The sequence below is a fragment of the Neoarius graeffei genome, chromosome 3, assembly GCF_027579695.1.
Source record: "Neoarius graeffei isolate fNeoGra1 chromosome 3, fNeoGra1.pri, whole genome shotgun sequence".
NCBI lineage: Eukaryota > Metazoa > Chordata > Actinopteri > Siluriformes > Ariidae > Neoarius > Neoarius graeffei.
Window position 1 is genome coordinate 1,578,812 of NC_083571.1, and position 13,822 is coordinate 1,592,633.

General features: G+C 43.9%; 1 pseudogene; it reads right to left on the reverse strand.

The window, feature by feature from the left end:
* Positions 1-471: 471 nt before the first annotated feature.
* LOC132882475 (putative nuclease HARBI1) lies at positions 472-13,271 on the reverse strand (annotated as a pseudogene).
* Positions 13,272-13,822: the final 551 nt, after the last annotated feature.

A 13,822-nucleotide genomic window follows, 5' to 3' on the forward strand; every position in this document is an offset into this window, starting at 1 on the left:
TTGAAGGAAGCAATCTGGAGACCATCCAGCCACCACAGCCCATACCCGGCTCCAGTGATCCTCCGGCCGAGGTACCTGTAATAGCTAACATTGCATGCATTATGTCGTGTTCAGAAATGATGTAGGTGCAGCCTATAATTTATGTATGTTCTCTCAGGAGGAAGATGACGAGACCCTCACGGCCAAATCTGACACCCACATGCAGGTTGAAAGACTCTACCACTGCTACTATATGCTGTGTCAATATTCTAGGAGGGTGCCCCATTACTCTTCAGCAGTACTGCATTTGAAGTGTGACTTGTATCAATGATGCAATCAGTCTGTGTGCTTGTGTTCCTTTGTAGGAGAAGTTGGAGCTGCCCCTGTCCCCTCCTGAGGCTTCCCTGCCAGGGACATCACAATTTCACAAAGTACAGTTTCTTCCTCTTCGGTCCATCATTGCCAACTGTTATGCATACTAGGCTAATATGTTCATTCTGGGGTGGGCGTTCTGTAGTCCGGAGTGGACAATGTGCACAGCCTGTACAAGAAAATGTTACAGCTAGACTGCAAAAAAAAGAGGCTGCAAATTCAGAAGCTCGAACTAGAAATTGAAAAGTTGGAGCATGAGAAGAAGGTATTAGTACATTGTGTGTGTGTGTGTGTGTGTGTGTGTGTGTGTGTGTGTGTGTGTGCGTGTGCAAGCAAGCATTCGTTTGGCTTTTCTGTCTTTTCTTTTCAGGAACAGGAGAACTTGAATAAATAAATACAGTAGGAATGAGTGGTGAGTTTGGCTTTTCTTTATTTTGTGTTACTGCCTGAAAAATTGGTTTGTGATGGCCTCTCTCACTGAACGGCCTGTGGGATGGTCCAGGGTCATGGGGTCAACAACATCGGGGGGTGAGGGAACATGATTGGGAACCCTTTCTTTTCTAATGGTGGCTATGTTATGTAGTACCACACATGCCGCTGTTATTTGACAGGCCTTCTCTGGCCTCACACACAGGCCTTTTAGGCAGGCAAACCGAGCCTTCAATATGCTGAACGTGATCTCGATTCGTGCTCTTGTAACACTGTGGGCATGATTGAAGGCTCTCTGGGCCCTTGTTTGAGGGTCTGCGAATGGTGTCAGGAGGTGTTTCAAACATGGGTATCCACAGTCCCTGAGCAGGATACCATCAAATCGCCCTTGTATGAAATGGAGAGAAATGTAGTTAGTGTCAAACAGCTGTAAGATGCTCACTATTCTTTACTTAAGGAATACCATGAAGTTTGAGTAGGGACGTCTGTGGTATTTTAGCTCTTGTTTCTGTATTGTCCTGATATCTTTTTGATGCAGGATGATTTGTGTTTTAAGGATTAGATGTAGGATTATCTTACCTTCCTCGAATCCCGCAGCTAGTGAGGATTCTCTAAATATGCGGGAATCATGGACAGACCCTGGCCATCTTGCATCCAGGCTGGTTATCATCAACTGGTGGTCACATGTCATCTAAGAACATCAAGCATTTGTGCAAGGACAGGGGACATGACTGAGGTACAAGCACACTGTTACCCCTGCAAATGAGGAACAACACCAACCCATGTGGAGGACAAAACATCACCTAACGCAAAATGGGACCAGTACTGACAGGTTGATTTGAGGTATGGACATGACCTCTTTGAATGTGGGCCTATATGAAGTAGACCTTTTACCTGTACGTTGATGCTATGGAAGGATTTTCTATTCACATAATCCCCCTCATGCTCTCCCAGGGGTGCACTGATTCGGATGTGAGTGCAGTCAATGGCTCCTATTACTCTTGGGAAACCTGTATATTTTGTTAGTCATATCAATTGTCAGTCACAATTGTCTCTATGAGAGTAGGCAAACAGACACAATTTGATATTAGTAATTACCTGCGATTGCATAAAACCCTTCTTTGATCTGAAGTGCGGTTAAATGCCCAGGGAACACGACAAATGCATTCATCAGTTTGGTTAGGGCAAGCAGCACTTTGCGAATCATACGACATACAGTGTTCTTACTGACGTTTTCAGCATCACCGATGGAATACATATATTGTCCACTGGCAAAGTAACGCAATGACAAGCACATAATTTGCTCGATTGTGAGGGCCTGGCTTCGGCGGGTTACATTGCAGATGTCTGCCTCGATCAGCTGGCAAAGGTAATGAATTCCTTCAGCTGAGAATCTATATCATTCATGAAGAACATCGTCCGGGTATGCCAGCGGATTCTGGCGGTCTCTAAATACCCTCGCCCTCCGGAGAGAGCCCCTCACAATCTGTGCTCCGATATTGCACGGGTCATCCAGGTATGCTGGCATTGTCTCTAGAGGAAATGTCGGTGGAGAGGTGGTGTTTAAAAAGGGTGTGGTTAATCGGAAACCTCGGGTTAACCAAGAACATAACCTGAGATGAGCAGGTTTGAGATGCAGCGTAAATTGCCATGGCAGCATACCTCGGTTAGAACATAGCCAACTTTCGTAGTATGGGTTAATCGGGAAGTTATGCTGCACGTGATCAAGTTACTCTCGAAGTTACCCTGGTAAGCCAGAAAACCCGCTTCATAGTACAGGGCACAGGTGTGTATGATCAGTAATCAGGAGAGTCAACATGACATTGAGTCTTTCTCATTGTCAAGGGTGTGTCCTTTAAAGGCTGCATTGCAAGACTGCCATGTCATTGAATCCTACCAGAAGAACTATTCCAATGTCCAGGATCCTTCAAATTCTAGGATGGATATGTGGATCCTTTGTGTTCCTAAATCTCCCACAATCCTATGCACACATAGACAGCAGGAGCTTTTCCATCACACACCAAGATGACTTCATATAGGGTATAGAAGCCTACATTGTGGTCTAAGAATAATAGGAAACCATCAGTCTGGGGCAAGTTTTTACTGTGAGAAGGCATACTTTTGGAATGCAGGGAATATGCTGAAAAAACAAAGGATCTAGCTAAAGTGGCAAAATGTGGGTTGACATTAAATTGCCTGCAGAGTTTAGCACCTGAGACCCAATCCACAACTAAAGCTGTTTTGACATTTCTTAGAATGATTGGTCTTGCAAATATAATTAAATTTTTTTTCTTTCTTTTTTATTGAAAGCATTCCCAAAAGTATTCACACTTTAGTCCAAGCTAGGAATGAGTCCTGCTTAATCTCTTAAGGATCTGACTTTGAAGGGTCCATCCTACAAATTAAGCATCTTTGATGTTGAGAAACATCAAATGAGTGTGTGAGGTGGGAGTTGCAGTCCATGGTGGCCATGTTTGTAGGTCACAAGGTATTATCGGCATTGTACTTGGATGCCATGATGCAATTGCTTTGACATGACACAATTAACTAATGATAAGACTATTTCTAATATAATGAACCCAACCATTCATTTGCATTTTTTATGAGCTGCAGGAGTCTGTGCACTTGTTGGATCTAGGTTGGATGTAACAGTGAAGATACTTGGTTTCTGAAAAATTTTGAGCTTTTAAAATTGGGCCACTGGTCAAATAAGAGTTAACAACCCCTGATAGATGGCTGTGAATCAGGAGAGGGTTCATGGTTGTGGATCAAACTACCATCAGGGTCACGTCAATTTCAGCCAGGACGCCTGGGCCAGGATGTTTGCTGTTTAAAAAAGCTGCCTCAGCTCTGTGTACTCCCAGTGCCAGTGATGGGACACCTAATAAACTTATGCTTCAGATCATGAAGGCCTTTGAGAGGCTGGTCCTCAAGCAACCCTGATCTTTAGTCATTGACCATTGGAACTCACTTAATTCACCAAATTAGGTACACTGTGGGGAACACAATCTATATCCACCACATAGCTTGCTTACACCTTGACAAATTTGGAACCACCATCACAATGTAGTGCTTTGATTTTTTCAGTGCTTAATATACACTTAAAATATGTAGCAGCCTACAACCAAAAACACACATCATGCTTGGTTTACTTCTTGCAGGTTGACTGAGAATCAAATGGCTTTGTCACTGCTAAAGTGCACTTGGAACTGCACATGAAATTTGCCTGAGTAAAATTTACTTAAATTGAAGAAATTTTACTCTTGCCAGATAAAATTTGGTCCCTCTCTCTAAAAAAAAAGAATTCTTCAATTGATGTAAATTTTACTCAGGCAAATTTCATGTGTGGACTGAGACCAACTAGCTCAGATGCTCTGGGATTTTCTTACCTGCCTGAAGAACCACACTGAGGGTTACTAATGGTGTTAGTAATGTAAAGAGGCTCTAGATCATTAAAAGCTTTAAAAACAAATACAACCACTTTAAACTTAACTCGTAAATAGAGATTGTAGTGAAGCAAGGACTGTTTTGTAATGTGCCATCTAATGTGGTTTGTGTCTGTGAGTAAACTGATAGCAGCATTCTGCACTAACTGTGGAAGAACTACAACTGATCAACCCTTATGTAAAGTGAGTTACAGTCATCAGTAAATGTGTCAGGTGACAGGTATGAAAACAGTTGCAAGTAAACAGCAGCTTTATTGTTCAAACTTGCAGATAAATCCAGAACATAAGACAAGTGCATGGTCAAGAAATAGGCAATGCTCAGGTGATGAACAAATGGCATGAACTAGGCAGAGCTAAAACAAAAATGTGAAAACTGTGGTGTATTAATGACGAGACGGTTGCACGCATTTAACACCTTTACTGATAACTTGCATAACTGATACAACATGCCATGCTGGTAATGGCTCGCGCTCTCTGGCTCATCTGTCTAAGCATGCGCATATCACATGAACACACATGAAACTATGGTAAGCCCATAAGCTCAATATACCACAAAAACCAAAATAAAATCCATAAACCACACAGAAAAAAAAAAAAATGGGGCCCGGCCGGGCTCAGCCCGAAGAGGTGACGTGGGCCCGACCTCCTGTGGGTTCACCACCCACAGAGGTAGCAGTAGGGGACTGGTGCAATGTGGATTGGGTGGCAGTCGAAGGCAGGGGCCTCGACGACCTGATCCCCAGACACAGCGGCTGGCTGTTGGGACATGGAATGTCACTTCGCTGGGGGGGAAAGAGCCTGAGCTTGTGCAGGAGGTTGAGAGGTACTGGCTAGAGATAGTCGGGCTCACCTCCATGCACAGCTTGGGCTCTGGAACCCAGCTCCTCGAGAGGGGCTGGACTCTCCACTTCTCTGGAGTCGCCCGTGGTGAACGGCGGCGGGCTGGTGTGGGCTTGCTTATAGCTCCCCAGCTCAGCCGCCATGTGTTGGAGTTTACCCCCAGTGAACGAGAGGGTCGCCTCTCTGCGCCTTCGGATTGGGGAGAGGGCTCTTGCTGTTGTTTGTGCCTACGGCCCAAATAGCAGTATAGAGTATCCGGCCTTCTTGGAGTCCCTGGGAGAGGTACTGAGGAGTGCTCAGACTGGGGACTCCATTGTGCTACTGGGGGACTTCAATGCTCACATGGGCAATGACAGTGACACCTGGAGGGGCGTGGTTGGGAGGAACGGCCTCCCCGATCTGAACCCGAGTGGTGTTTTGTTATTGGACTTCTGTGCTAGTCACAGTTTGTCCATAACGAACACCATGTTCGAGCATAGGGGTGTCCATAAGTGCACGTGGCACCAGGACACCTTAGGTCAGAGGTCAATGATAGACTTTGTAGTCGTTTCATCTGATCTCCGGCCCTATGTCTTGGACACTCGGGTGAAGAGAGGGGCTGAGCTGTCAACTGATCACCACCTGGTGGTGAGTTGGATCTGCTGGTGGAGGAGGAAGCTGGACAGACCTGGCAGGCCCAAACGTATGGTGAGGGTCTGCTGGGAACGTCTGGCTGAGCACTCTGTTGGGGAGGTCTTTAACTCCCACCTCCGGGAGAGCTTTTCCCAGCTTCCGAGGGAGGCAGGGGACATTGAGTCTGAGTGGACCATGTTCTCTACCTCCATTGTGGACGCAGCTGTTCGGAGCTGTGGCCGCAAGGTCTCCGGTGCCTGTCGTGGCGGCAATCCCTGAACCCGGTGGTGGACACCGGAAGTAAGGGATGCCGTCAAGCTGAAGAAGGAGTCCTATCAGGCCTTGTTAACCTCCAGGACTCCCGAGGCAGCTGGCGGGTATCGGCAGGCCAGGCGTGCTGCAGCTCGGGCAGTTGCGGAGGCAAAAACTCGGAACTGGAAGGAGTTCGGGGAGGCCATGGAGAAAGACTATCGGTCGGCCTTGAAGAAATTCTGGCAAACCATCCGGCGCCTCAGGAGGGGGAAGCAGTACTCTGCCAACACTGTTTACAATGCGGGTGGGGAGCTGTTGACCTCGACTGGGGACATTGTCGGGCGGTGGAAGGAATACTTTGAGGATCTCCTCAATCCCACCATCATGTCTTCCACTGAGGAGACTGAGGCTGATGACTCAGAGGTGGACTTGTCCATTACCCAAGCCGAAGTCACTGAGGTGGTTTGCAAGCTCCTCGGTGGCAAGGCACCGGGGGTGGATGAGATCCGCCCTGAGTATCTCAAGTCTCTGGATGTTGTGGGGCTGTCTTGGTTGACACGCCTCTGCAACATCGCGTGGCAGTCAGGGACAGTGCCTCTGGAGTGGCAGAGGTGGTGGGGTGGGGTGGGGTGGTGGTCCCTCTTTTTAAGAAAGGGGACCGGAGAGTGTGCTCCAATTATAGGGGTATCACACTTCTCAGCCTCCCAGGGAAGGTTTACTCCAGGGTACTGGAGAGGAGAATTCGACCAATAGTCGAACCTCGGATCCAGGAGGAACAATGTGGTTTTCGTCCTGGTCGCGGAACACTGGACCAGCTCTATACCCTTCATAGGGTGCTCGAGGGTTCATGGGAGTTTGCCCAACCAGTCCACATGTGCTTTGTGGATCTGGAGAAGGCATTCGACCGTGTCCCCCATAGTATTCTGTGGGGGGTGCTTCGGGAGTATGGGGTTCGGGGCTCTTTGCTAAGGGCTGTCCGGTCCCTGTACGAACAGAGCAGGAGTCTGGTTCGCATTGCCGGCAGTAAGTCAGACCTGTTCCCAGTGCATGTTGGACTCCGGCAGGGCTGCCCTTTGTCACCGGTTCTGTTCATAATTTTTATGGACAGAATTTCTAGGTGCAGCCAGGGGCCAGAAGGAATCCTGTTTGGGAACCACAGGATTTCATCTCTGCTTTTTGCGGATGATGTTGTCCTGTTGGCTTCTTCAAACCAGGACCTTCAGCATGCACTGGGGCGGTTTGCAGTCGAGTGTGAAGCGGCTGGGATGAGAATCAGCACCTCCAAGTCCGAGGCCATGGTTCTTGACCGGAAAAGGGTGGCTTGCCCTCTCCAGGTTGGTGGAGAAGTTCTGCCTCAAGTGGAGGAGTTTAAGTATCTCGGGATCTTGTTCACAAGTGAGGGAAGGATAGAGCGTGAGATCAACAGGTGGATCGGTGCAGCCTCCACAGTGATGCGGTCGCTTTACCGGTCCGTCGTGGTGAAGAAGGAGCTGAGCCAAAAGGCGAAGCTCTCAATTTACCGGTCGATCTACGGTCCGACTCTCACCTATGGTCATGAGCTTTGGGTAATGACCGAAAGGACAAGATCGCGGATACAAGCAGCCGAAATGAGTTTCCTTCGCAGGGTGGCTGGGCACTCCCTTAGAGATAGGGTGAGAAGCACAGTCACTCGGGAGGAGCTCGGAGTAGAGCCGCTGCTGCTCCACATCGAGAGGAATCAGCTGAGGTGGCTCAGGCATCTTTTTCGGATGCCTCCTGGACGCCTCCCTGGGGAGGTGTTCCAGGCATGTCCCCCTGGGAGGAGGCCCCGGGGAAGATCTAGGACACACTGGAGGGACTATGTCTCTCGGCTGGCCTGGGAACGCCTCGGTGTTCTTCCCGAGGAGCTGGCCGAGGTGTCTGGGGAAAGGGAAGTTTGGGCTTCCCTGCTTAGACTGCTGCCTCCGCGACCCAGTCCCGGATAAAGCGGAAGAAGATGAGACGCGACACACAGAAAATCACAATAAGACTTGGGAACAAGTGGTAAGAACACAGTGCTTCTACTTTGCAATGAAAGTGAGAACTGAGAGTCCTGATATACTGTGAGAGTGGCTGTGATTGTAATCGATGCTCCAGTGGAAGTCAGAGCTGGGAATGACATCACACCCTAGTTGACCATGTTCCAGTCTAGAAGTTAGAAAAACAATAGCAGTAATTTCTAACTTGGTTAGTCATTGGTAGAAATACCAGTTGATAGCAATGCACTATGTGGTATAGATGCACGCAAACACCATGCCAACATTACCACAGATATGTGTTGGACTGGTAACTGATTTAATGAGACTCAAATAAGACACATGTCCGGATGAACGATATATTACGGTTTTCTGTAATATACAGTATCCTTGGACTACAGCTATCATACATATACTTCTATAATATACAAAATATACAGCTTGGTAGTGTAGTGGTAAGCACTGTCACCTCACAGAAAGAAGGTTCTGGGTTTGAGCCCAGCGGCCGACGGGGGTCTTTCTGTGTGGAGTTACCATGCTCTCCCAGTGTCTGCATGGGTTTCCTCCGGGCACCCCGGTTTCTCCTGCAGTCCAAAGACATGCGGTTAGGCTAACATGGGGCAGCCATGGCCTGAGGTTGGGCTGAAGTACCCTTGAGCAAGGCACCTAACTCCCCACTGTTCCCTGGGCACTGTAGCATAGCTGCCCAGTGCTCTGGGTATGTGTGTGTGCATGTGTGTGTTCACTGCTTCAGATTGGTTAAATGCAGAGGCTAAATTTCACTGTGTGCTTAAATCTGTGCTTGAGTGTATGTCTGACAAATAAAGGCGTCTTTTTTTTCTTTTCCTACAGCTTTCACTCTGTTGATGCATGGAGCAGCCATCCTGCATTTTGAGGTCTGGATTGGTGAGGTTCCCCCTACTTTCTGAGTCAGGAATCCAAAGTAAGAGTGTTCTAATTGATATTTTGGACTGGGGACTGGGAAATTCTGACTTCCAAGTACAAATGGAAAGCAACATGAGTCCAGGTGTGTGTGTGTGTGTGTGTGTGTGTATTTAGGAAGATGTGATGTGACCGTCTTTGTAGTTGGGTGTCAGAGTCTGTGGCAACCATGTATATAGGCCACATTGTTCACTGATTAATGTAATTGGACACTGTTTCCAGCATCGAAATGAAAAAATGACAAGATGAACACATGAGCAAGCCATGAAACAGAAAAGCCATTAAAGCTAGAAAAATGCAAGCCATTAAACAGAAAAACAGCTTGAATTTGGCAATCATTCTGATGTGTTAAAATTCGTTTTGACAACAGGGTTGATTTGTCTGTCAGTTCTGAGGTTGGAATTAAATATGACAACAAATTTTTATAAATGTACATTTTAATATTTGTTGCTTCCTGACTATGATTCATAAACCTGTTCGTGTGATTGAGAAGACGACATAAAATAACTTCTGACTTGTCTTCATTTAACTGGGGGATACTGGAAGTGATCAGCCACTTGTGATAGACCACCCATTTGTGAGAGACATGACAGAGTAGCTTTCACTGAGTTCCGGTGGAAGATAAAGCTGTCCGTCATCTGTGTAGCAATGAAAGTAAATATTATGCTTATATTATGCAGACAGAAGATGTATCAGAGCAAGAAAAACATGGCCTCAATTTACTGAGAAAGTTCTCTGCTTAAAGGAGGAGAAAAACAATTTGAGGGCCACTCCCTGTAGACCCACCCACTTTTCTAACCAACCAATAAGCAAATTCTGGTCTGCAGTGGGAAAAGCAGTACTGTGGTCCAGTAACATGAGGAGGGCACAATTTCCCAAGTCGACAGTGAGCAGTAAAGCTTATCTGACTTTAAGGAGTGCTGGTTCTGTACTGTACTTGGTTTGAAAATCAAACTGAAACATTTCAATAAAATCATTTTTAGAAGATAACTTTTTCTGGAATTTTTGAGAGAATTTTGAAATTAGTTGATTTTTGCCATTAAGACATTTTTATTGTAAAAGAGGTTTTTTGATAACTTATCTTTTATTGTCTATTCAATTGATTAAAAAATGTATATGGATGAAAACTTTGTGGATGTCTTCCCAGGAGTCAGGGGAAACAAGTCTAACACTGACTGAATGAATAATTATTGAAGTAATGGTGCTAAGAAGAATCTGGGGTCTGTGGTCTCATCTCATCTCATTATCTGTAGCCGCTTTATCCTGTTCTACAGGGTCGCAGGCAAGCTGGAGCCTATCCCAGCTGACTACGGGTGAAAGGCGGGGTACACCCTGGACAAGTCGCCAGGTCATCACAGGGCTGACACATAGACACAGACAACCATTCACACTCACATTCACACCTACGGTCAATTTAGAGTCACCAGTTAACCTAACCTGCATGTCTTTGGACTGTGGGGGAAACCGGAGCACCCGGAGGAAACCCACGCAGACACGGGGAGAACATGCAAACTCCACACAGAAAGGCCCTCGCCAGCCACGGGGCTCGAACCCGGACCTTCTTGCTGTGAGGCAACAGCGCTAACCACTACATCACCGTGCCGCCAGGGTCTATGGTGATTTTTATCAATAATGTTGGAAAAATACTGTTCCTTTCCTGATTTGATTGCTTGTGGTAATCAGCTACACAACCTTTGACTATATCATGGTTTACTTGCAGTTTACCTTTTTTCTTCATGGTCAGGCTTTGTGTTTAGATCATTTATATCTCTTGGGGTGACAGTTATTATCAGTTATTATCAATCATGAATAATTGAAGAGGTGGAATAAAAGTAGGTGACAATCACATACACTAAGTTGAGCAAAACTTTTTAAGGATGAAATATTAGGAGATGATGAGAAGCCATCAAAACAGTAGCTAGCTGTGTAAGAGTCAGTAAATGTAGAATATCTACCTGGGATAATCAGCTTATCAACAGAAAAACCAGAAGAGAACACAAGATCACACTTATGATTTTGAACATGGGTTGGTCCCTTAATATGTAAATGACTGTCAAAGTTATATAAACTCCTTACCCAAGGGTTTATCCAGACAATATCCATGAATATTAAAATCACACATAAAATTCTATCAGACACTGATATAATTAAACAAAGTTTGAAAGTTCAGTTATGAACTCCACTGTTCGATTTGGGGAGGTCGATATTCAGGATCAAATAGGGAAAAGGTCTGTGGTTTTTTTCCCCATTTAAATGACTAACATTTTATATAGATTTTTAAAAATGACACTTTCCAGTGCTGCATTGGCTCATGTTCAACAAATCAACATACACTTACATCTGGACCAATGACCATGCACTGACATCACTCATGGTTCCTCTTGTTCTGGGAAAGTATCTACACTGAAGTAAGATCTAAAAAGTCCCTCAAAACAACACTCTCAGAATTATTATCGTTCTCAGTTCCTGCACTGCAGACACACAAAAAAAGGTGGAATTTCCACTAACAGTTCTAAGAAATATGAAGAAGTTTATCTGTTCTGAAAATACCCAGAGGTGTTTATTAGGAACAACATTCATTAATTGTATCAGTCAGGATTTAGACCTGATCACAGCATAGAGGCAGCATTGGTTAAAGTAGTAAATTACCAACTACTGGCCTTTGATCAGGGTTGTCACTAGAGTTAAAGGAACATTCCATCTCCTGGTTCCCGTCTCATTTAACTGATCACTATAAGTTTGTTGATGTAAATTGTAACTTTTCAATGCATACTAAGGTAAAGTTTGTTGTTCTACAAGGTTCTGTCTCCCACTGCTTTGTTCTTTATATATGCTACCTCTGGGTAATATTATTCATAAGCATGGAGTTAGTTTCCACTTCCTTCTACTTCATCATGGTACTTTTATTAGGACCACATACGGCTATAACTAAGGTTTTCTTATTATATAGTAATTCTGAATGGCCTTTCTGTTCCATCATGGGCAGTAGTAAAAGACCTCAGGGTGATCACTGACTCCAGTCTTTTGTTTGAAACTCATATCGATAACATTACCCAGATAGCTTTCTTTCATTTCAGAAATATTGCTAAGATAAGAAATATAATGTCACTAAACGATGCAGAAAAACTAGTTCATGCCTTTTGGTACCTCTACATTGGATTATTGTAATGGCTTACTGTCTGGATATTCCAGTAGTTGCATAAACACACACACACACACAATTGGCCTTGAAGTCAACAACAACAACAACTCCTTAAAGTAAGAAATGTAAACAAACAAAGAAATAAATATCAATGTCATTTCAGGTTTTGTGCTTTTTAAGTTGAATAATTAATTTAAATGTCTTCCATCAAAATGTTGATGTCTTATATTTAATCCTGGGATGTTATTTCTTTATATTTTCTTTTCTTTTTTTTAGTAGTGCTTCTGAAATTACAATACAAATAATTATTTTATTATGAAATATAATAATTTATATTGTTATTTCACTTTACTTCAGCTAGCTTGTTTTCAGTCTGTAAATCCATATGAAATTATATTATTTACATAATTTAAACTTTTAAAACTTGGTTCTTTTACTTACAATCGGATGGTTCTCATTTCGTTCTCATAAATACACAGGGAGCTATGACAGTTTAAATGAGGATGTAATTACTGTGACATAAATAAACATGGGAAGCCATGGCCGAATAGTTATAGAAGCAGCTTTTGGACCAAAAGGTTGCTGGTTTGATTCCCTGGACCAGCAGGAATTGCTGAAGTGCTCTTGAGCAAGGCATCAAATCCCCAACTGCTCCCCAGGCTCCTCTCACTATTTTGTACATCGCTCTGGATAAGAGTGTCTGCTAAATGGCTGTAATGTAATAAATGTACAGGAATCTTTTGTTGAGCTGCTGTGATAGAAAATAAATCAACACATTCTGACCAATCAGGATCCAGAATTCAGCAGCACTGTGGTGTAATTAGAATTAGTGCATTGCTCTGTCATGTCAAAATCACACTGAATAACATCAACATTACATATTTTCCTGAATTCTTTATTGAGTTTGGTTTAAATTAATCAGGATTCATGCATCCGTTTGCAGTTCTTCTGCTTCTTCTTCTTCATTTTAAAGCATGTTTTCATACTGCAGGTCAGCAATCAAGAAGTGATGAAGAACTTTGTCCAACATTTACACCTTCTCAAATGTAAGTACTGCTGTGACGTCTTCACATGTCGCAGTCTGTAAAATATAAAGAAAATTACACTGATTTTCACTTTAAAGAGCCTCATCAGTCTCATTCATGAGTTTTTTTTTTTTTTTCTCACCGCAATCATTTTCCCATCCTGAATCTCTCGGACAATTCTGATCTTCCAACCTTCATAGAGCTGTACATGGATGAGCTTTTCTCCTTCCAGGTTCATAGTACACTTAAAAACAAACAAACAAACAAACAAACAAACAAACAAACAAACAAACAAACAAACAAACAAACACAGATTGGATGTCAAGCTGCAAAACTGACTTGAATTCTCTATTAATGCTGAACATCAGATTCACACTACAGATTCTCATCACTGTACACACTGTTGTACAATTTTACCAACTGCAACCTGAAATTAAACTGAATAAAATGTTGAACAATGAATTTTAGATTCTTACTTTGCAGAATCTGCCAGGGAAACCTTCTTCATGAAACTCTTCACCTAATCTGAACTTGTTTTGTGTCTTACAAATGGAGGACTGTACTTTATAGACCACACAGTCACCATCTTGGGAAAAGGTGACGACTGGTTTAAGCATGTCAACGACATTTATTACTTCCTCTTCAGCACCTACTGTATAAAAGTGGACAGTAAATGTAGAGTTAAAAAAACTGCAAAAAATTGCAACACAGAAAAAATAAACCCAACTTACCACATAGAGTTACCAACTGATTCAGGTTTTCACTTTTCACAAGTTTCCAGCTTCCAAA